Here is a 21,131-nt window from a genome sequence, read left to right as displayed (position 1 = left end):
GAAAATACACTTTATAGGAAGGTAATTATTTAAATGTACTTTAAACATTATGTGATAGTTAATAAAAGAAACTAAAGCACTAAAAGCTGTGGGTGGTTTGGGGTCATGAGAGATATATTAATGGGAAATTGCAAATAATAGGGCCCATACATCTAGCCTGTATCGGGACAATACCCTGTTCTGTCGATGTGAGGTCGGGACAAGAGAAATCCAATATGTTGGACAATCTCAATTCACCAATTCCGTTCCGAAAACGGTTGGAATTGGCAAGACAGGATTTTAAAAATATTGAATTTTAGATCATCAATGTTCGACAATCTGCATTTTTGATTGTTGGTCAGCGGATCGGATTGGCGCTGACAGAATGGGAATTGGGCCCTGGATATCTGGCCCGCATAACTTCAGGTTGTGATGCGGTGGTCAGGCAGTGACAGTGTAGATTAAGTGCGGCTTTCCGTAGAAGTGTCACTGTTCCTCTGCTTGTAGGTTGTTCACTAGGTTTCCGGTACCTCAGCAATTTCTTTCTTGTTTTGGGGTGTATCAGACACACTAACCATACCTTACAGATGAAACAAGTTCCATACATCCCATGCCACACGAATTGCTTGGTGTCCAATGTAAAAAAAATATTTTAGCCAGAAGACTTTTTCTCAAATGCAATCATGATATACACACACAAAAATATCAGAGACTCCCACAGCCCAAGCACCATCATTAGAAGAAGAACAGTGACACTATGGGGTAAGCCCACTGTCACTATCACCACCTCACAACCTGCAGGTTCCTTGAAATTTCCGAATCATATTTCTCCCATAATCTTAACCCAAAAAGGTGTAGGTCCTTGTTACTATATAGTGGGGGATAGAACACAATGGAGGTGACACAGAGCAGGAGCAGGTCTCACAGCTGCCCTTTGTAGCCCCTCCTCGGAACCGGTTAGATAACACAAGGGGGCCACCGGCAGGAGACACTGGAGAGTTGGCCGGACAGTCCGTGTGGCTCTACACACTGCAGACAGCTTCCCGGCCCTGGGGCATTCTTTGGACGTTCCAAGCAGCACTAAAGCAGAGCTACTGGCTGCAGGGTGCAGTTTCAGGTACCCTGCTAGTCAGCTGCAGGGCTTGTGAGGCAGCGACGGTACCAGTCACTTGTCCCTACCTACGACCGTTGCTGTCTGCCACCTGTCCCAGATGCAAGGATTAAACGCGGCAACAATCCACATATTCTCTTTCATTTAGTTGCTAAAAGGACATGCAAAAGTATTCAACCCCAAACAGTCAACAGATTTTTCTGTATTACAAATGACACTTACCTAGATTATTCCATAGAATGTGAACCAGTAGTCTCTTAAAGTAAATTTTCAAACTCATAGCTCATTATTTATATTAAAAAAATAGAAAAATGCTGCTTGCACAAGTATATTTACACGTGATAATAGTGAAAAAGATATATAAATACACAGTTCCATTTTAGCCAGTTAACCTGGCGCTGTTCACATCACCTGCACTAACTGATGTTTAATTTTAAAGCTCACTACTCAACACATATAACAAGATATCATTGTAAATTTAATATTTATATTCAATTTGGTTTACTTATTTGTAAATGCTTGCCGTTTTGTTTTACCATAAACTTAAGCAATAATGTGCCCTTATTTTTTATTTTTACTTATAAATATTAGTGAATGTACATATTTGTCATTATATGCAGAGTCGTAACAAGCAGTCATAGCGCCCTGCGCCGGCCCAGTCCCTTGACATCATGATGTTGCGCAGGCAGCACTGCTGCAGTGATACTGGCTGCAGGGTACCCTGCAGCCAAAAGCATGTGCCGTGGGTTGGCAATGGTGCCGCCCACAGAGCCCTGAGCTCTGTGTCCGCACTGGTCGCACACCCCTAGTTATGGCCCTGCTTATATGATAAGGTTCAAAGTATATGTTGACTAAAGCCCTAGTGGGTGAGTTGATACAATATTTTCCTACAGTAGTTAATGTCCAACTTTTTTAAACTATATTTACTATTACAGAAATATTATCCCTGCTAGATATGGCGCTGTGTGATTGAATCGGTCCAGTGTTTGCTTCCTTACAGATCTGTTTAAACATTGTAGACACAATTACATTTATTAGTATAACATCTAATAGGAGTATAACATCTAATTAGTATAATATCAAATAAACACACATAGAATAGCAGTATTTACACAACGCAACTTTTTTCCAGGTTGGCCAATTGCTGCATAATAAAAAAAAAAATTCTTCTAAACTAAAACCTCTACAATGAGATCATTGTTTTGTTTATTGATTACTTTTTCCTGCAACAATATACATCATAATTAGTGTGTTTTAAAAAAGTTTTTGCTCATTCATTTGTAATGGCTGAGAATAATGTTAGAAGTTCAGATGATTTTAAAAAGATTTCTAGCATTATCTGATGACCCTTCAATAATATTCACCGTGTAATAGTTAAGACCATATAACTCAATTGCAGAGAAAGTAAAAAAAAAAACTAAACATAGACCCCTTTTAGGAGCCAGATATATGCAAACTACTGTACTGTACCTTTCCAAATCAGGCTGCAGCCACAGAAGTCCCAGAGCTTATTTCTTTACACACGGACTGACCTCACTGCTAGACTCATACTCTTATACCCATTTTACACTTGCTCCAATAACCCGGGTTACTGTGCAGTGTGAAAGGGCCAGGCTGAAATAACCCGGCATTTCAATCCTGGTAACGAGAAGGTTCAACCCATCTCGCTATGCAGAGTGTCACACAGATCCGATGCAACCCGGGTCTTGTTCACAGCATAGGAAGCGCCGGCTCAGCACATGATGGCGGTGACATCATCGACCCGGCAAGAAGCTGGGTCGGGCCGCCAGTCTGAAAGGGGTCTCAGCCGTGATGGAACCGTGTACAAAATCCCGGGTGTGATCCGGTAATTCGTTGTGATTGGTGGCCGAGTTGGATATTAGGCAATGTGGCCGAGTAGCTAGGTCATAATGTTAGTGTATCCTGCAAATGACCACTCTTACCCATTTATTATAATTCTAGAGCAGTGATTCCCAACCTCGGTCCTCAAGGCACACTAACAGTCCTGGTTTTAGTGATATCCATGATTGTGCACAGATGGTTAAATCAAGATAACTGAGGTACTAATTAAGTCACTTGTGCTCAAGTATGGCTATCCCTAAAACCTGTACTGTTAGTGTGCCTTGAGGACCGTGGTTGGGAACCTCTGTTCTAGAGCTTACATATTTTTCCTGGGTTCAAGCACTCAATGATACTGTGTCTATTTTTCCAATATTAGGAATAGCCTACTTTAAGCTGACAAACCTACACTGCTGCTGCCTACACAGGCCAATAGCTGTCATCTGCCAACTGCATTGTACAACATACAGGCACAATCACTTCTGATCAGCTCATATTTTCTTTAAGCAATTACCCAATTAGGGAGGCCACACACAGTGTTTACTGATTAATTTGTCATTGATAGCAGCACGTTTGTGGTCAATATTAGGCATCCTGATTTTCAGCACTTTTACCATATTATCTAAAACAATTACAAGGTTAATATAAATGGGAGCCAGTATGATCACCTGTAATTCATACATGCCGACTTTATGGCTGCCCCCAACGAGGTTGGCATTGCAGAGGTGTGACGGTGGCAATGGTGGGAGGTGCGGGGGAGTATGTTATTGTGGCCCCGCCCCCGCTATGCAATGCTGAGATTTCCTTCATTGTAAATGAGGGGCTATGATAATGCGATTCAGCGCAAATTGCATCGTCACACCCCCTACTCCCCGGACCATCCACTATCACTTAAGTGCATGGCCACCGGGTTGGTGGGAGGGAGTTTCCTCCAGTCAGGGCCGGTGCAAGGTTTCTTGGCACCCTAGGCATTTCTTCAGCCTTACGCCCCCGCTCCCACCCTCGATAGCTACACAAGCCCTTATACAGTGCCCCCAGTAGAGTCAGCAGTAGTGGTCCCCCCATGCAGTGCCCCCAATATAGTGCCCCTTATACAGTGCTCCCAGTAGTGGCCCCCCTATGCAGTGCCCCTAGTACTCCCCCTCCTATGCAGTGCCCCCAGTAGTAACCCTCCTTTTGCAGTGCCCGCAGTAGTGGTCCCTCCGATGCAGAGCTCCCAGTAGTAGTCTCCCCCCCAGCAGTACCCCCATTAGTAATCCCCCCCAGTAGTAGCCCTCCCCCAGCAGTGCCTCTAGTAATAGTCTCCCCAGCAGTATCCCCGGCAGTAATCCCTCCCTATGCAGTGCCCCCATGGTCCCACCAGTGCAGTGCCCCCAGTAGTAGTATTTCCCCCCAGCAGTGCCCCCAGTAGCAGTCCCCCTAGTAATAGCCCCCCCCAGCAGTAATCCCCCCTATGTAGTGCCCCCAGTACTTGTCCCCCTATGCAGTGCCCCCAGTAGATCCCCACCTATGCAGTGCCCCCAGTAGTAACCCTCCCTTTGCAGTGCCCCCAGTAGTGGTCCCCCCGATGCAGTGCTCCTAGTAGTAGTCTCCCCCCCAGCAGTGCCCCCATTAGTAATCCCCCCAGCAGCAGCCCTCTCCCAGCAGTGCCCTTAGTAGTAGTAGTCCCCTCCCACCCAGCAGTGCACTTAGTAGTAGTCCGTCCCCCTGGCCAGACACACACAAACACACACACACAAAGAAAAAAAAAACTCCACTTACCATAATCCACGTTCCGGGATCTGCTCCTGCGTCCAACGTCCTCCCGCGCCAGCCCGTTCTGCATGATGGGAGAGACATCATGACGTCTATCCCATCACCCACTGGGGGAGCCGGAAGATGGAGCTCATGAGTGAGTTCCAGCCCAGCTCCGGCAGTGGGCGCAGCAGCAGATGAGAATCTGTCTGACTCTCATCGGCTGTTAAAACAAACACACAGCTGCCTGCAGGGCCGGCGCTCTTAGGCAGCTGCTTAAGTTTGCCTAGTGGTAGCGCTGGCCCTGCCTCCAGTGACCCCCAAACCGGGAGACTTGCCCTCTCTTGCGGGGGGAGCCGTGGGCTCCACCTAATTTTTGGGAGCTTCCGTCCATTGCAGGAGAGTCGGCAAGTCTACTGTAGTTAAATTATAGCAGACTTTCCCGGGAAAGGGACGTGGCCTAATTACCTCACCATTCCGGCACCCCCCTACCTGAACCGGCCTGCAGCAGCAGCTCTCTGGGCTGCACCCGGAAAGGATGTATACAAAGTCTGTAAGTATGAAATGATGTGAATTGCATATTTTCTTTAGAGCATAAGGCACGCGGAATCATTTGGTTTGGCCTTCAGAACTTTTTTCGCTAGCCTCATCTGGCTAGCAGGGTGCCTAGAATGGCACCCAGCAGCCAGAATCTATGCAGCAGTGCCGCCTGGAGCGTCCTTAGGACTCTTCTGATGGTCACACCGCTGCCCTTACAGCTCCCTGGAGCATCCTCAGGATTCTCCAGTAATCACTGGCGATTGTGGCCCCGCCCCGTGTGATGTCACACAGAGGGGGCGTGTCTTGAACTGGGCCCGCAAATAATGTTATATATATCAAAATGGCCCTTGGCAGAAAAAAGGTTCCCCACCCCTGCTTTATAGGATACCTTTGCTATCAATATACATTTATACAGCCTGTAGATGTCACTGTTGCATTTGTTTTCTGGTACAAACATTGTACATATGGTGATGATGTGCTCACAATAACAAAAGTGACATCTGCAAAGGGTCATGCAATACAAATTTTAATACATTGCATTAATATATATATATATATATATATATATATATATATATATATATATATATATATAATAAAGAAGATAACATACAGTAGTTGGCAACTTGTGATAAACTATTTTTTTTCAATGATTTTAATCATCAAAAAGAATTCTGCATCATATAATAAACTATAGTCATTTCAAAAAGCACTTTCTAGCAGAGCTGCTGGGAGGAGTTGTTGAGACACAATTTGCCAGGTCTGCAGGAAGCAGCAGACCCCTGAGGAGAAATTTCTAGGGCGAGGCCGTACTAGTGGTACTACACCTCTAAAGAGCAAGTATCTACTACACACATTGGATGTCACTATTTTATGGTCAATGCTAATATTTATAGGTCTGAGGCATATCTCTATCCTCATGAAGGAGCTTCATAATACATATTGTCCCTAGTGAATTGATAGACTGCAAGGTCAAAAATATGGGATCAGCCACAAAATGGATGCTTTTTAAAAGAAATGTAAAAATACATTAAAATAAAATGATAAATGATAAAAAAATTTACTATATATTTTACAGCCTTTTTTATTCCACTGCAGGCCACGCATACAGGAAGTACTCTGCAACAGAGCCAGTTCCGCTTAGCCATGCATACAGGAAATACTCTGCAATAGAACCAGTCCAGCTTAGCCCCTCATACAAGAAGTACTTTGCAATAGAGCCAGCCCCATTTAGGCACGCATACTGGAAGTACTATGCCATAGAACAGATAAATAATCCTGAGTAGAGACAAATATAAGAAATATCTTGTGTGTTTTTACAAAAGCTAATGTGAACTCAAGTACAAGCAATACTGTTGTTCTTAATGGTTCTGGAATCACAGTTGGCTTTCTGGCTATAATCTGAGTATTTAATTAATTAATAATAATAATAATAGTAATAATAATAATATGCGATTCTACACTTTCTTTATGAATTTTTTTTAATTTGCAACTGTCCAAAAATCATTTCAGCTTGCAAACTTGGTACAGTCCACTAAGACTACACAATAAGCACAGAATAATCTATTGGACAATTCATTGCAACTATAAAATGTTTGGCTAAACGTAAGCAATGCAACCATTTTGTACCCAGTAACGAACATGTGTGGTAGATAAATATCTCAGAATACAATTGTACAAATCAACTTTTATTTTATTGGGTACCGGATTATAGACAGACAGTAATTAGTTAGACAATGTCTAGATAGACACCAAATGTTAGACAGTTAATAGTTATAAAAGTTCGACACAGACAAAAGTTAGACACAATAAAGTTAGACATGTAAAAAGTTCGACAGGTATAAAAGATTGACAGGGTCAAAAGTTCGACATGAAAAAGATCGACACAAAAATGGTCAACACTTTTTTTATAGGATTAGGGCTAGGGTTAGGCACTTACCCCCACGGTTAGGGTTAGGCACTTACCCAGACGGTTAGGGTTAGGAACCAGGAGGACGGGTTAGGGTTAGACACCAAGGGGAGGGTTAGGGTGAAGACTAGGGCTAAAAAAACTAAAATTAATAATTGTCAACCATTTTTGTGTCGACCATTTTCATGTCGAACTTTTGACCCTGTCGACCTTTTTTACCTGTCGAACTTTTTACATGTCTAACATTAATGTGTCTTACTTTTGTTTGTGTCTAACTTTTTCCCTGTCTAACATCTGGTGTCTATCTAGACATTGTCTAACTAATTACTGTCTATACCACACCCATTTTATTTACCTTTGTAGTTAATTTAGAGCATAAATGATATTGAATAAGTACAAGTACTGTACATTTTATTTTGATATCACACTTTACATTTCACCCACAAAATTATATAAATAAAATGCCCCAGTTTATGCTATAAACTTGCTTTAGAGTGACGGATGACTAACAATGAAATTGGTTTAATTATTTAATTGTAACAAACTGTACAAACTATTAGTAATAAATTCAAATTGTAATAAAATGCTCAAGAAACAATTAGTTTTTGATATTTGTCATAGAATGTAAAGTGAAGTGACAAAAATATGTCCAGTTATCTGAATTGTGTGATAATACTGTGTATGTGTCTTTTCTTTAGAAAGTCTCTATATATAATTATATACATTTACCAACAAATATGCAGTGTATGTAAATAATGAAATAAATTTTAGAGAGATATATACTCATCCTGTAAGTAGAGACTTGGTGTTTCCTACGCCATGGAATGTTTGGTGTTTATCAGTACTGTATTACTAACGGTCCAGCTTAAATTATAATACAGGGTGGTGTAGACAAAGGTTAAGATTGCGAAAAATGGCAACTGGAAAGTTGGATTACTAAAAACATGCTTAGCTATAAATAATATAGGTGTACGGTAATGGGAATATGAGTTACTTAGTTACAAATGTGAGTCTGATGATGAAATGTGCAAGGTTACTGGTGCTTAAATCAAGAATCAGCCTATTGGCTACAGTTCAATAAGAACCCCATGGGAGATCCAAGCGCCAAGTGCGTGGGGCAGGAAGTTGCATATTATTGTCATCATGGCCACTTTGCATCATCACACAGTGGTGACCAGGCAGTGATAACATGATGCAGAAGAAATTCAGGTGGTATCTGAGAGTGGGGACTACTCAGCTGGAAGTGCAGAAAGAATCCCTGGAACTCAGGAGTTTGTCGAACATTCTGGCCGGGAGAGTAGAGAGAGGCCTCATATCTGTGCATTATCAGGTTCTGGGAGATAGCACCAGCTGAATGTTGGAGGTGAGAGGACATGATATCAAGGTTTTTTCTAGTGGCTACTGGCTAGTTACATACACTTACACTTGAGCCAGTTGTATCACTCCTCCTGGTCATCTTCTACCTATGTGCACTACAGGGACAGCCATCATCAGACAGGACAGTGATAAGACCCTATTATGGAGCAATGGTGGCCCTAGTGTAAGTATGCATTTATGAAGTGGTGGCTGGTGCTTGTGGGGTGACAGCATTGGGCACTGAGAATGTTTTGGCATAAAGGGAGGCCAGGCCGAGTGAAAAGTGCACTTTGCCTTAGGTAGGTAGAGTGGAGCCTGATGTGTTGCTAGTTTGACAGTAATACCACTTTCAGACAGAAAATGTAAAAAAAACCCAGCTTTTACCTGGCATTTTGCGTGCCAGGTTTTTTGCCATTTTCTGTCTGATACCCCTTTCACACAGAAAATGAAAATCCCGGGTAATTCACTTTTACCCAGTAATTTACAGAAAAACCCAGTTTTTTTCCCTATGTGTAAGGGTCAACTCAGGACTTAATTCCCGGGTCTATGACCCTGCAAAAAATCAGAGCCAGGAATTTAGTCACATGATGAATCTTTCACACAGGGAGAAAAATCCTGGGTTGTTTAGCAATTTAAAAGTGAATTACCCGGGATTTTCATTTTCTGTGTGAAAGTGCTATAAGAGAAAGGGATATGCTGGAAGAAGAACAAGGCACTTACTAATAGGAAAGGATAGTCACTGCATGCCTGTGTTGTCCATGGTGGGGTTATGGGATTTTGCTTTAGCACACAACGTAGTGGCTCTAAAAGCATTTATCCCCTTTGTATATTAAAGGAGATGAACTCTGGTGTAATAACAGGAAAAGCTTTATATTTGTTTGGTCAAAATAAAGGGTTTATTACAAAAATCTGTGCTTTATAAATCATTTCGCTCCCCCCCCCCCACCCATGTACAATACTCCACCTGTTAAATGGCAGCTTGCAGCCTCATCCCTCCATATGGTCATGGGACTATATAGGCTACAATACAGCAAAAGACAGCCGGCAGTCTTGTTCCTCCGTATGGTCATGGGACTATATAGGCTACATTACAGTAGAAGGCACCTGCAGCCTCGTCCCTCCGTATGGTCATGGGACCATATAGGCTACAATACAGCAAAAGACAGCCAGCAATCTTGTTCCTCCGAATGGTCATGGGACTATATAGGCTACATTACAGTAGAAGGCACCTGCAGCCTCGTCCCTCCGTATGGTCATGGGACCATATAGGCTACAATACAGCAAAAGACAGCCAGCAATCTTGTTCCTCCGAATGGTCATGGGACTATATAGGCTACATTACAGCAAAAGACAGCCGGCAGCCATGTCCGTCCGTATGGTCATGGGACTATATAGGCTACATTACAGCAGAAGGCACCTGCAGCTTCGTCCCTCCGTATGGTCATGGGACCATACAGTATAGGCTACAATACAACAGAAGACAGCCAGCAGCCTTGTTCCTCCATATGGTCATGGGACTATATAGGCTACAATACAGCAGAAGGCAGCCAGCAACCTTGTCCCTCCATATGGTCATGGGACTATATAGGCTAAAATACAGCAGAAGGCACCTGCAGCCTCGTCCCTCCGTATGGTCCTGGGTCTATGCTACAATACAGCAGAAGGCAGCCGGCAGCCTTGTCCCTCTGTATGGTCATGGGACTATATAGGCTACAATACAGCAGAAGGCACCTGCAGCCTCATCCCTCCGTATGGTCATGGGACCATATAGGCTACAATACAGCAGAAGGAACCTGGAGGTTTGACCAGAAAATACGCTTTAATGCATCCCGCCTACTGTGAGAAAAAGTTATATGAATATTGACCTCATTGTTGTTCAAGGAGGAAAAAACTCTGTAAGATATCTTCTGTGCCCCTTTTTACCTCCCTGAACAACAATGAGATCAAGATAACCACTCATTTGGGCCTTTGGGGTACCTTGGTGTATAAATAGGCTAGATCACACTGAGTGAAGCATCCCTGTGTATTCCCTGCAGTGGATGGTACTTTCCTGCTGACCTTCTTGTGCACAACACAAAAGTAGAAAACATTTTAAATATCTTTAAAATGAGAAATGTGAATGGGGAGATTCATTGATCACAAATAGATTTATATACAGTATGGTAACAAGCCTTTATCAGAAACATGCATGAAAAGTGATCATTTCTGGAACAAATGGCTGGCATTTTATATTTGTAGCTCTTAATGTTCTCATAAATACAACATAAATCTAACTTAATAATGTGCAGTTTACCACTTTTTGTATTCTCATAAACATATCAGCATGTCAGAAGTACAAATCCTGCACAGCTTACAGGGTACATCCAGTAAGTGGGAGCTTCTTGCTGATAGCTGGAGTAGTCAGCCTTTATGTCGGTAAGAGTCACAATATCAGACTTTATTACAGTCCGGGCAGCCCCCATGCTGCGTTTATTCCTGACTTTTCTCCAGACATGTCTGCACTTTATTTTATGTTCCCTCTACAGTATATGCAATATCTGGGAGCAGCAGTGTTGGTGATATACAAGCTGTCATACGTAGGCTCCCAGGGGGTCCTTCCAAATGTTTTCAGTCTAGTTTACTGTGTGTTAGCATAAGAGAATAACTGTAATGTCCATTTATACCTAATCCATCCCACAGTTTATGGAGCTATGTTTTCCTTGCTGCTGTTCTTCAGTGCAAAATAGTAATTGTAAATGGTGGGGCGTTTGGGTGGGACACAGTAGTTGTCACTCCCATAACCTGGGTAAGTATGGAATAACAGGCAGGCAGTTTGGCATTTCTGCAGCAGTCCCTTAAACCACACCTTAGTGGAAACACGGCCCCTGCTAGCCAGATGCAGGAGCCGTGGGTGAGCCGCGGTGCCGCCCACAGAACGCTACGCGGCTGCACCATTCACATACCCCTAGTTACAGCCCTGCTTTGTGTTGTAATTTATAAATCAAAATACTGTATTCAAATTTGCTTAATAAGTTGATTTGTTCAGGATATCCCAGGCGCCAGCATTTTAAAATAATGTACAATTTGGTGAGTAAGGGCATCCTGGTACGTCACTTGCGGTGTGATTAGACTTACAAGGACTGCAATCCCCATTATGGTATATCTTCCAAGCATGAGCGTAGCTACCATAGGTGCATATGGTTAATATTGAAAAATAGAGATATTCCAGGCTTGCCTAGCCTCCCGATTTTAGTGGGAGGCTCCCGATTTTTAATGGAGTCTCCTGCAGCCCCGCAAATTATAACTCATCTCCCGGTTTCTGAAGCTGGAAATACTGAGGGCGGCTGCTGCTAGTGAGCTCTGAACAACACTCACAGTGTCATGCAGCTCCAGCGTCGGCTCCTCAGTCCGTCCTCCATAATCACTCTCCCAGCACCAGCAGTCTACAGTCTTCTACACTGGCCGGTGTGCAGGAGGAGGCGGACCCGGGAGGTGTCTCTAGCACTGTACTCCTGACGTCATGTTAAAAGCCGGCTACCGCGGGGTGGGTGCCGGCAGCCAGCATAGCTTACAAATCAAACAGGCACACTAATGCTGGCGGCATCAGTGGCGGGGACGACCACAATGGGTCACGGGTGCAGGCCAGGGAGTCAGGAGTGCAGTGCTAATGCCCGGAGACGCTTCCCCCTGCACCCAGCTCATACACCCTGCCAGTGTAGACTGTTGGGAGACTGATTATGGAGACAGACGGAGTAGCTGGCGCCGGAGCTGCATGTCACTGTGAGTGTTGTTCAGAGCTCACTAGCAACTCTTACAAAATGTATTGACTGCGAGAGGAGAGGAGGAGAGGATCTATTTGTGTGAATGTGTCTGGGTAAATGGTTGTGGAGGAGCATGCAAAGGATCTGTCCCACTTTTCAGGAACCATAAAGAATATTTTATGTCCTAGAGAGTATCAGCATTTTTTTCACGACAGCCCTTGGCCAAAAGGTTATTGAGAAATTCAGCAAAAATTATTAAAATAAGTACATTCTGCCTATATGTCATTCTTCAGTTCAGTTATGTGGCGGTGGTGAACAGGGCTGTACTTTTGTTTGTCTGCATATTTTATGACTGTCAGCCACCAGCACTGATTTGCCTAAAATATTAGCCATAAATAACTTAATTTGGTACAGGACACACCCGAGTGGCAATATATACGCCCATAGGTGGAGCTTGACACGCCCATTGGGTGGAGCTGGTCACGCCCCCATGCTGCACTGCGCGTGGAGCCATCTAAAATCTCCCTGAAACTAGTTTTCAAAAGTAGGCAAGTATGAGATATTCCCAGGGCAAATAAAAAATGGAGCCTCTTGAAAACTGTTCTTTAAAACCTTAACATTTTTATTTAAATAAATACACACTGGTTACACAAATGACAGAAGCCTGAGGGCAAGGCAAACATCAAAATGACAGCAATGAACATCACATTCACACTGTTGTTGAATAGAAAATTTAAGTGAAAGGACAGGGACCTGGGGACCACATGGGCTCCCAGACACTAAAGGGAGTTTGACAGTGGAAAATGCATTTTAGATGTTTCTAACATTATTGTAACCAGTTTAGGCTTAAATGTGTGGCCACTTAAAAAGAAAAAATAAATTCTTATTAATCTATTATTTCTTCAAAGGGTAAATTGTGCTGATCTTACTCTGAAAGATGTAGAGAGGAGAGTAGTGGATGACGAGTGAGGAGAACGTGTGTGGCAAGTGGAGAGTTAGGTGTGGGAGAGGATGGGAGAAAAAAGAGGGGACACAGGGAAGCTCACATGGGGGGACAGAGAAACAGGTACTCATCACATACAGGTTGATCAGTGGCGTAACTATAAATTTTGCTCTCCCCTGCCAAAAAATTTCTGTCGCCCCCATACCCCCCCCTCTCGGCTTTTTGGTAAAATAATTACAGGGCCATTTATACGCAATTTGGCCCCCAGTGCAAAAGTAAAAAATGTGCTCCCACCCCCCCTAGACAGTTTACAGTATACAGTAGTGCCCCTTATACAGTGCCCCCAGAAGTGGTGCCCCTGGTAGTCATCCCCCTATGCAGTGCCCCTTATATAATGCCCTCAGTAGTAGACCCCTTTAAATAGTGACCCCAGTACTAACCCCCGAGCAGTGACCCAGTAGTAGTAGAAGTCCTTCCCCAGCAATGCCCCCAGTAGTAGTGGTCCCACCAGTGCAGTGCCCTCAGTAGTGGTCCCACCCGTGCAGTGCCCCCAGTAGTGGTAGTAGTAGTACAACCCCCCCAGCAATGCCCCCAGTAGTAGTCCCCCCTCCCAGCAATGTCCCCAGTAGTAGTCCCCCCTCCCAGCAATGTCCCCAGTAGTAGTAGTAAACAACCCCCCCAGCAATGCGCCCAGTAGTAGTAGTAGTGGTAGTAAACAACCCCCCCCCACCCCCCGCCAGACAGACAGACACTTACCTTGATCAACGCTCCGGTATTGGCTCCTCCGTCCGGCGTCCTCCCGGGCAGGCCCGCTCTGCATGATGGGAGAGACGTCATGACATCTCTCCCATCATCACCCACTGCGGGAGCCGGAAGAGCCCGGCTCCGGCAGTGGGCGCAAGACAAGCAGCCGATGAGTCTGTCTGACTCTCATCGGCTGCTAAACAAACACACAGCTGGCGGCGCTGGCGGCTGTGTGTTTGTTATACTAGTGTAGTGCGGACTGCACTTATGTGCGGTCCGCACTACCACCCTGCCTGTGTGACTGACAGACGCTAGAGGTCCAGTAGGACCTCTAGCATCTGACTCCTCCTAGGCGGTGGCCATTTTTGGATGGCCGTTTTCTGCAGATTCCATGCGGACGGCTAGTCCGCATGGAATCTGCAGCCACATCGCCCCATAAGGCCCCGCGCCCCCAAGCCACCGCGGTGTCTGCGTGACAGAAAGATTGACACAAAAATGGTCACATACACATAGGGAGAGCAATGCATACACACAGACAGAGCATAGGCCACACATTGGGGTGGGGGGGATGATGTATATTAATCTGTTACAGAGCACAGAAGGTGCAGAGCTGGGGCCCGGTTTACAGACCACAGAGTAAGGGTGTGTAGCCAGTGGGTTAATTATATAATTTCTACATAAGCATATAAGTTGTGATACATATGTTGGTCCCCATTAAGGTTTGAAAATGAGATTGTATTCATGCAGTTCTAGTCTATGCATACTTTCACAGAATGGTCAGCTTCACCTTTAGGGTCAGACAAGACATATATTGAGGGGCCTACTTGTACCTGACATAAGCAGAGATGTACAGTATAATGGACCCTTAAGACCTTTTATGATGTTAGCAGTAGACAGTGAGCCGCATTCCATAAAAATGACCATTGTAAGATGTGTAGAGACGCTAAGCATTATGGGTTACTGGTAGCGATGTCCATATTTTAGACAAAGGGGCTTTGAAAGATAGTGTAACTCTAGTAATCCTAGGACATATCATAACTGTATTACTTTGTCCTGAGTATATGTTAGTGCTTACTGCACATGTGCAAAAGATAAGAATGGTCCATGCTATGTTGTACCAGCCAGTGCTTGGTACCCAGTATGTAACTAATATGGTATTAACATCCAGAAACCAACACCCAGACTATGGTATATAATGCAAGACCTAGACAAAAGCTCTTCAGCTCATGTCAGGACCTGAGACTGCAGTAAGGTGCCTACAATGTAAACTTAAAAACCTGGTTGTTGTGAAATGAAGGCTCCCCAGATGAACTACGTCTTATGAAGAAGACGATGATTAACCAGTGTTGTCTGAGTGAATACATAGACAAAAGTTACAGAGCACAGAGTGAGAGTGCAAAGCTGGGGTCCGGTTACAGAGCACAGAGTGAGGGTGCAAAGCTGAGGCCCGGGTACAGAACACAAAGTGAGGGTGCAAAGCTGAGGTCCGGTTACAGAGCACAGAGTGAGAGTGCAAAGCTGGGGTCCGGTTACAGAGCACAGAGTCAGGATGCAAAGCTGGGGTCCGGTTACAGAGCACAGAGTGAGAGTGCAAAGCTGGGGCCCGGTTACAGAGCACAGAGTCAGGATGCAAAGCTGGGGTCCGGTTACAGAGCACAGAGTGAGAGTGCAAAGCTGGGGTCCGGTTACAGAGCACAGAGTGAGGGTGCAAAGCTGAGGCCCGGGTACAGAGCACAAAGTGAGGGTGCAAAGCTGAGGCCCGGGTACAGAGCACAGAGTGAGAGTGCAAAGCTGGGGCCCGGTTACAGAGCACAGAGTCAGGATGCAAAGCTGGGGTCCGGTTACAGAGCACAGAGTCAGGATGCAAAGCCGGGGCCCAGTTACAGAGCACAGAGTGAGAGTGCAAAGCTGGGGCCTGGTTACAGAGCACAGAGTGAGAGCTCAAAGCTGGGGCCTGGTTACAGAACACAGAGTGAGAGTGCAAAGCTGGGGCCCAGTTACAGAACACAGAGTGAGAGTGCAAAGCTGGGGCCCAGTTACAGGGAACAGAGTGAGGGGGCAAAGCTGGGGTCCAGTCAGGGCTGGCACCATCATTAGGCGATTTTAGGCAGCGGCCACTGGAGGGCACCACCAGCCGCTGATAAATGTGCTTGATTGGGCTGTCTGTGATCAAGTGGTGGCTGCTGCGCTGGTCTAGCCAACTACCGCCACCATTGTCAGTCGCTGTGTGACAGTGTGCCCTGGCAGTGCTGCACACTGTTCACCGTCTCCTCACCTCCCGCAGCGTCTGCCCACTGTGGCCGGGCTGCCTGTCAGCGCTGACTGCAGATGGGCAGGCTTGCGTTCACTTGTTTACATTAATCAGTCATCCCTATGGTGCCCGCCCCCAGGCATCCTCTTTGCTTATCCTCTTCCCCTCAGGTTGAGAGCCTGGGAAGAGACAGTCACAAGTGTCAGTAAGTGGGGTCTACACCCCATCTTTTTATATATCCTGTCTGTGTCCCTCCCTACACTACAGCCTGCCCGGGGGGTTTCCAAAAATGTTGTGCAGTGTTATCCTTAACACAGAGTGAGGGTGCAAAGCTGGGGCCCGGTTACAAAGCACAGAGTGAGAGTGCAAAGCTGAGGCCTGGTTACAGAGTGAGGGTACAGAGGGCCTGATACAGAGCCGGACGCTATTTGCGCTCGCTCATTCAGAAAAAGGGGCCGGCTATTTAAATTGAGCGCTCCCTCTTTGCGGTCTGTTGACGCCTCTATGTCTGAGCGAGCGAACGAAATATGTGCTCGCTGTTTTGTATAGACGCCCCCTGGCCGCTCGCATCATACGTCATCTCCGCTATTTGATTAATCGAGTACATCAAAAGGCGTCTGAACTGCTCGCAGTGCTTGTGGTTGGATTTTCCTACAGCAATCATGCGAACAGTTCAGGCTAAGAAACAACCAAGTGACGTGGTCGATGACGCTGCTTTGTTAATTATGCACACCCTTAAAACGCCCGTTTTGACCTTTTGGCACGCCTGCGTTCGGATCACCACTCCCCATTTTCAAGCACCTTCCCCTGTTACCACCCACAAACGCCTCATCCTGTCACTCAAATTAGCAGGCACTCGCTATTTTGCGAGCACACAATTTCCGACTGCAATGAATGGTTTGCGCATGCGTATTACGACCCATACACATGCGCAGTTGTGCAAACATCGCTCGGAGCGAACGAGCGGCTCTGAATCAGGCCCAGAGTGTGGACCTGGGGCCCGGTTACAGAGCACAAACTGAAAATGCAGTGCAGAGCTGGGGCCAGGTTACACAGCACAGAAAGAGTAAGCAGAGCACAGCTAGGGTCTGGGTACAGAGTACAGAATGAGGAAGCAGAGCACAGCTAGGGTCTGGGGACAGAGTACAGAATGAGGAAGCAGAGCACAGCTGGGGCCTGGGTACAGAGTACAGAATGAGAAAGCAGAGCACAGCTGGGGCCTGGGTACAGAGTACAGAATGAGGAAGCAGAGCACAGCTAGGGCATGGGTACAGAGTACAGAATGAGGAATCAGAGCACAGCTAGGGTCTGGGGACAGAGTACAGAATGAGGAAGCAGAGCACAGCTAGGGTCTGGGGACAGAGTACAGAATGAGGAAGCAGAGCACAGCTAGGGTCTGGGGACAGAGTACAGAATGAGGAAGCAGAGCACAGCTAGGGTCTGGGGACAGAGTACAGAATGAGGAAGCAGAGCACAGCTAGGGTCTGAGTACAGAGTACAGAATGAGGAAGCAGAGCACAGCTAGGGTCTGGGGACAGAGTACAGAATGAGGAAGCAGAGCACAGCTGGGACCCGGGTACAGAGTACAGAATGAGGAAGCAGAGCACAGCTGGGGCCCGGGTACTGAGTACAGAATGAGGAAGCAGAGCACAGCTGGGGCCTGGTTACAGAACACAGAGTGAGAGTGCAAAGCTGGGGCCCAGTTACAGGGAACAGAGTGAGGGGGCAAAGCTGGGGTCCAGTCAGGGCTGGCACCATCATTAGGCGATTTTAGGCAGCGGCCACTGGAGGGCACCACCAGCCGCTGATAAATGTGCTTGATTGAGCTGTCTGTGATCAAGTGGTGGCTGCTGCGCTGGTCTAGCCAACTACCGCCACCATTGTCAGTCGCTGTGTGACAGTGTGCCCTGGCAGTGCTGCACACTGTTCACCGTCTCCTCACCTCCCGCAGCGTCTGCCCACTGTGGCCGGGCTGCCTGTCAGCGCTGACTGCAGATGGGCAGGCTTGCGTTCACTTGTTTACATTAATCAATCATCCCTATGGTGCCCGCCCCCAGGCATCCTCTTTGCTTATCCTCTTCCCCTCAGGTTGAGAGCCTGGGAAGAGACAGTCACAAGTGTCAGTAAGTGGGGTCTACACCCCATCTTTTTATATATCCTGTCTGTGTCCCTCCCTACACTACAGCCTGCCCGGGGGGTTTCCAAAAATGTTGTGCAGTGTTATTCTTAACATAGTTGTTATGGGAGGGGGCATTTCTCTATTTGACAGTGGGAGGAGGGGTGTGATAGGCAGAAGATTTGCCTAGGGTGCCGTGACATCTTGCACTGTCCCTGGGTCCAGTTACAGAGCACAGAGTGAGGGTGCAAAGCTGGGGCCCGGTTACAAAGCACAGAGTGTGAGTGCAAAGCTGAGGCCTGGTTACAGAGTGAGGGTACAGAGGGCCTGATACAGAGCCGGACGCTATTTGCGCTCGCTCATTCAGAAAAAGGGGCCGGCTATTTAAATTGAGCGCTCCCTCTTTGCGGTCTGTTGACGCCTCTATGTCTGAGCGAGCGAACGAAATATGTGCTCGCTGTTTTGTAAAGACGCCCCCTGGCCGCTCGCATCATACGTCATCTCCGCTATTTATTTGATTAATCGAGTACATCAAAAGGCGTCTGAACTGCTCGCAGTGCTTGTGGTTGGATTTTCCTACAGCAATCATGCGAACAGTTCAGGCTAAGAAACAACCAAGTGACGTGGTCGATGACGCTGCTTTGTTAATTATGCACACCCTTAAAACGCCCGTTTTGACCTTTTGGCACGCCTGCGTTCGGATCACCACTCCCCATTTTCAAGCACCTTCCCCTGTTACCACCCACAAACGCCTCATCCTGCCACTCAAATTAGCAGGCACTCGCTATTTTGCGAGCACACAATTTCCGACTGCAATGAATGGTTTGCGCATGCGTATTACGACCCATACACATGCGCAGTTGTGCAAACATCGCTCGGAGCGAACGAGCGGCTCTGAATCAGGCCCAGAGTGTGGACCTGGGGCCCGGTTACAGAGCACAAACTGAAAATGCAGTGCAGAGCTGGGGCCAGGTTACACAGCACAGAAAGAGTAAGCAGAGCACAGCTAGGGTCTGGGTACAGAGTACAGAATGAGGAAGCAGAGCACAGCTAGGGTCTGGGTACAGAGTACAGAATGAGAAAGCAGAGCACAGCTGGGGCCTGGGTACAGAGTACAGAATGAGGAAGCAGAGCACAGCTGGGGCCTGGGTACAGAGTACAGAATGAGGAAGCAGAGCACAGCTAGGGTCTGGGTACAGAGTACAGAATGAGGAAGCAGAGCACAGCTGGGGCCCGGGTACAGAGTACAGAATGAGGAAGCAGAGCACAGCTGGGGCCTGGGTACAGAGTACAGAATGAGGAAGCAGAGCACAGCTAGGGTCTGGGTACAGAGTACAGAATGAGGAAGCAGAGCACAGCTGGGGCCTGGGTACAGAGTACAGAATGAGGAAGCAGAGCACAGCTGGGGCCTGGGTACAGAGTACAGAATGAGGAAGCAGAGCACAGCTAGGGCATGGGTACAGAGTACAGAATGAGGAATCAGAGCACAGCTAGGGTCTGGGGACAGAGTACAGAATGAGGAAGCAGAGCACAGCTAGGGCCTGGGTACAGAGTACAGAATGAAGAAGCAGAGCACAGCTAGGGTCTGGGGACAGAGTACAGAATGAGGAAACAGAGCACAGCTGGGGTCTGGGTACAGAGTACAGAATGAGGAAGCAGAGCACAGCTAGGGTCTGGGTACAGAGTACAGAATGAGGAAGCAGAGCACAGCTGGGGCCTGGGTACAGAGTACAGAATGAGGAAGCAGAGCACAGCTGGGGCCTGGGTACAGAGTACAGAATGAGGAAGCAGAGCACAGCTAGGGCATGGGTACAGAGTACAGAATGAGGACTCAGAGCACAGCTAGGGTCTGGGGACAGAGTACAGAATGAGGAAGCAGAGCACAGCTAGGGTCTGGGTACAGAGTACAGAATGAGGAAGCAGAGCACAGCTGGGGCCTGGGTACAGGATACAGAATGAGGAAGCAGAGCACAGCTGGGGCCCGGGTACAGAGTACAGAATGAGGAAGCAGAGCACAGCTGGGGTCTGGGTACAGAGTACAGAATGAGGAAGCAGAGCACAGCTGGGTCCAGGGTACAGAGTACAGAATGAGGAAGCAGCACAGCTGGGGTCTGGGTACAGAGTACAGAATGAGGAAGCAGAGCACAGCTGGGGACTGGGGACAGAGTACAGAATGAGGAAGCAGAGCACAGCGGGGGACAGAGTACAGAATGAGGAAGCAGAGCACAGCTAGGGCCTGGGTACAGAGTACAGAATGAGGAAGCAGAGCACAGCTAGGGTCTGGGGACAGAGTACAGAATGAGGAAGCAGAGCACAGCTGGGGCCCGGGTACAGAGTACAGAATGAGGAAGCAGAGCACAGCTGGGGCCTGGGTACAGAGTACAGAATGAGGAAGCAGAGCACAGCTAGGGTCTGGGTACAGAGTACAGAATGAGGAAGCAGAGCACAGCTGGGGCCTGGGTACAGAGTACAGAATGAGGAAGCAGAGCACAGCTGGGGCCTGGGTACAGAGTACAGAATGAGGAAGCAGAGCACAGCTAGGGCATGGGTACAGAGTACAGAATGAGGAATCAGAGCACAGCTAGGGTCTGGGGAAAGAGTACAGAATGAGGAAGCAGAGCACAGCTAGGGTCTGGGTACAGAGTACAGAATGAGGAAGCAGAGCACAGCTAGGGTCTGGGGACAGAGTACAGAATGAGGAAACAGAGCACAGCTGGGGTCTGGGTACAGAGTACAGAATGAGGAAGCAGAGCACAGCTAGGGTCTGGGTACAGAGTACAGAATGAGGAAGCAGAGCACAGCTGGGGCCTGGGTACAGAGTACAGAATGAGGAAGCAGAGCACAGCTGGGGCCTGGGTACAGAGTACAG

The sequence above is a fragment of the Taudactylus pleione genome, unplaced genomic scaffold (assembly GCF_031769625.1).
Source record: "Taudactylus pleione unplaced genomic scaffold, aTauple2 ptg000201l, whole genome shotgun sequence".
In the NCBI taxonomy this organism is placed as follows: domain Eukaryota; kingdom Metazoa; phylum Chordata; class Amphibia; order Anura; family Myobatrachidae; genus Taudactylus; species Taudactylus pleione.
The sequence above is the reverse complement of the archived record's forward strand: the minus strand, read 5'-3'. Positions refer to the sequence as shown.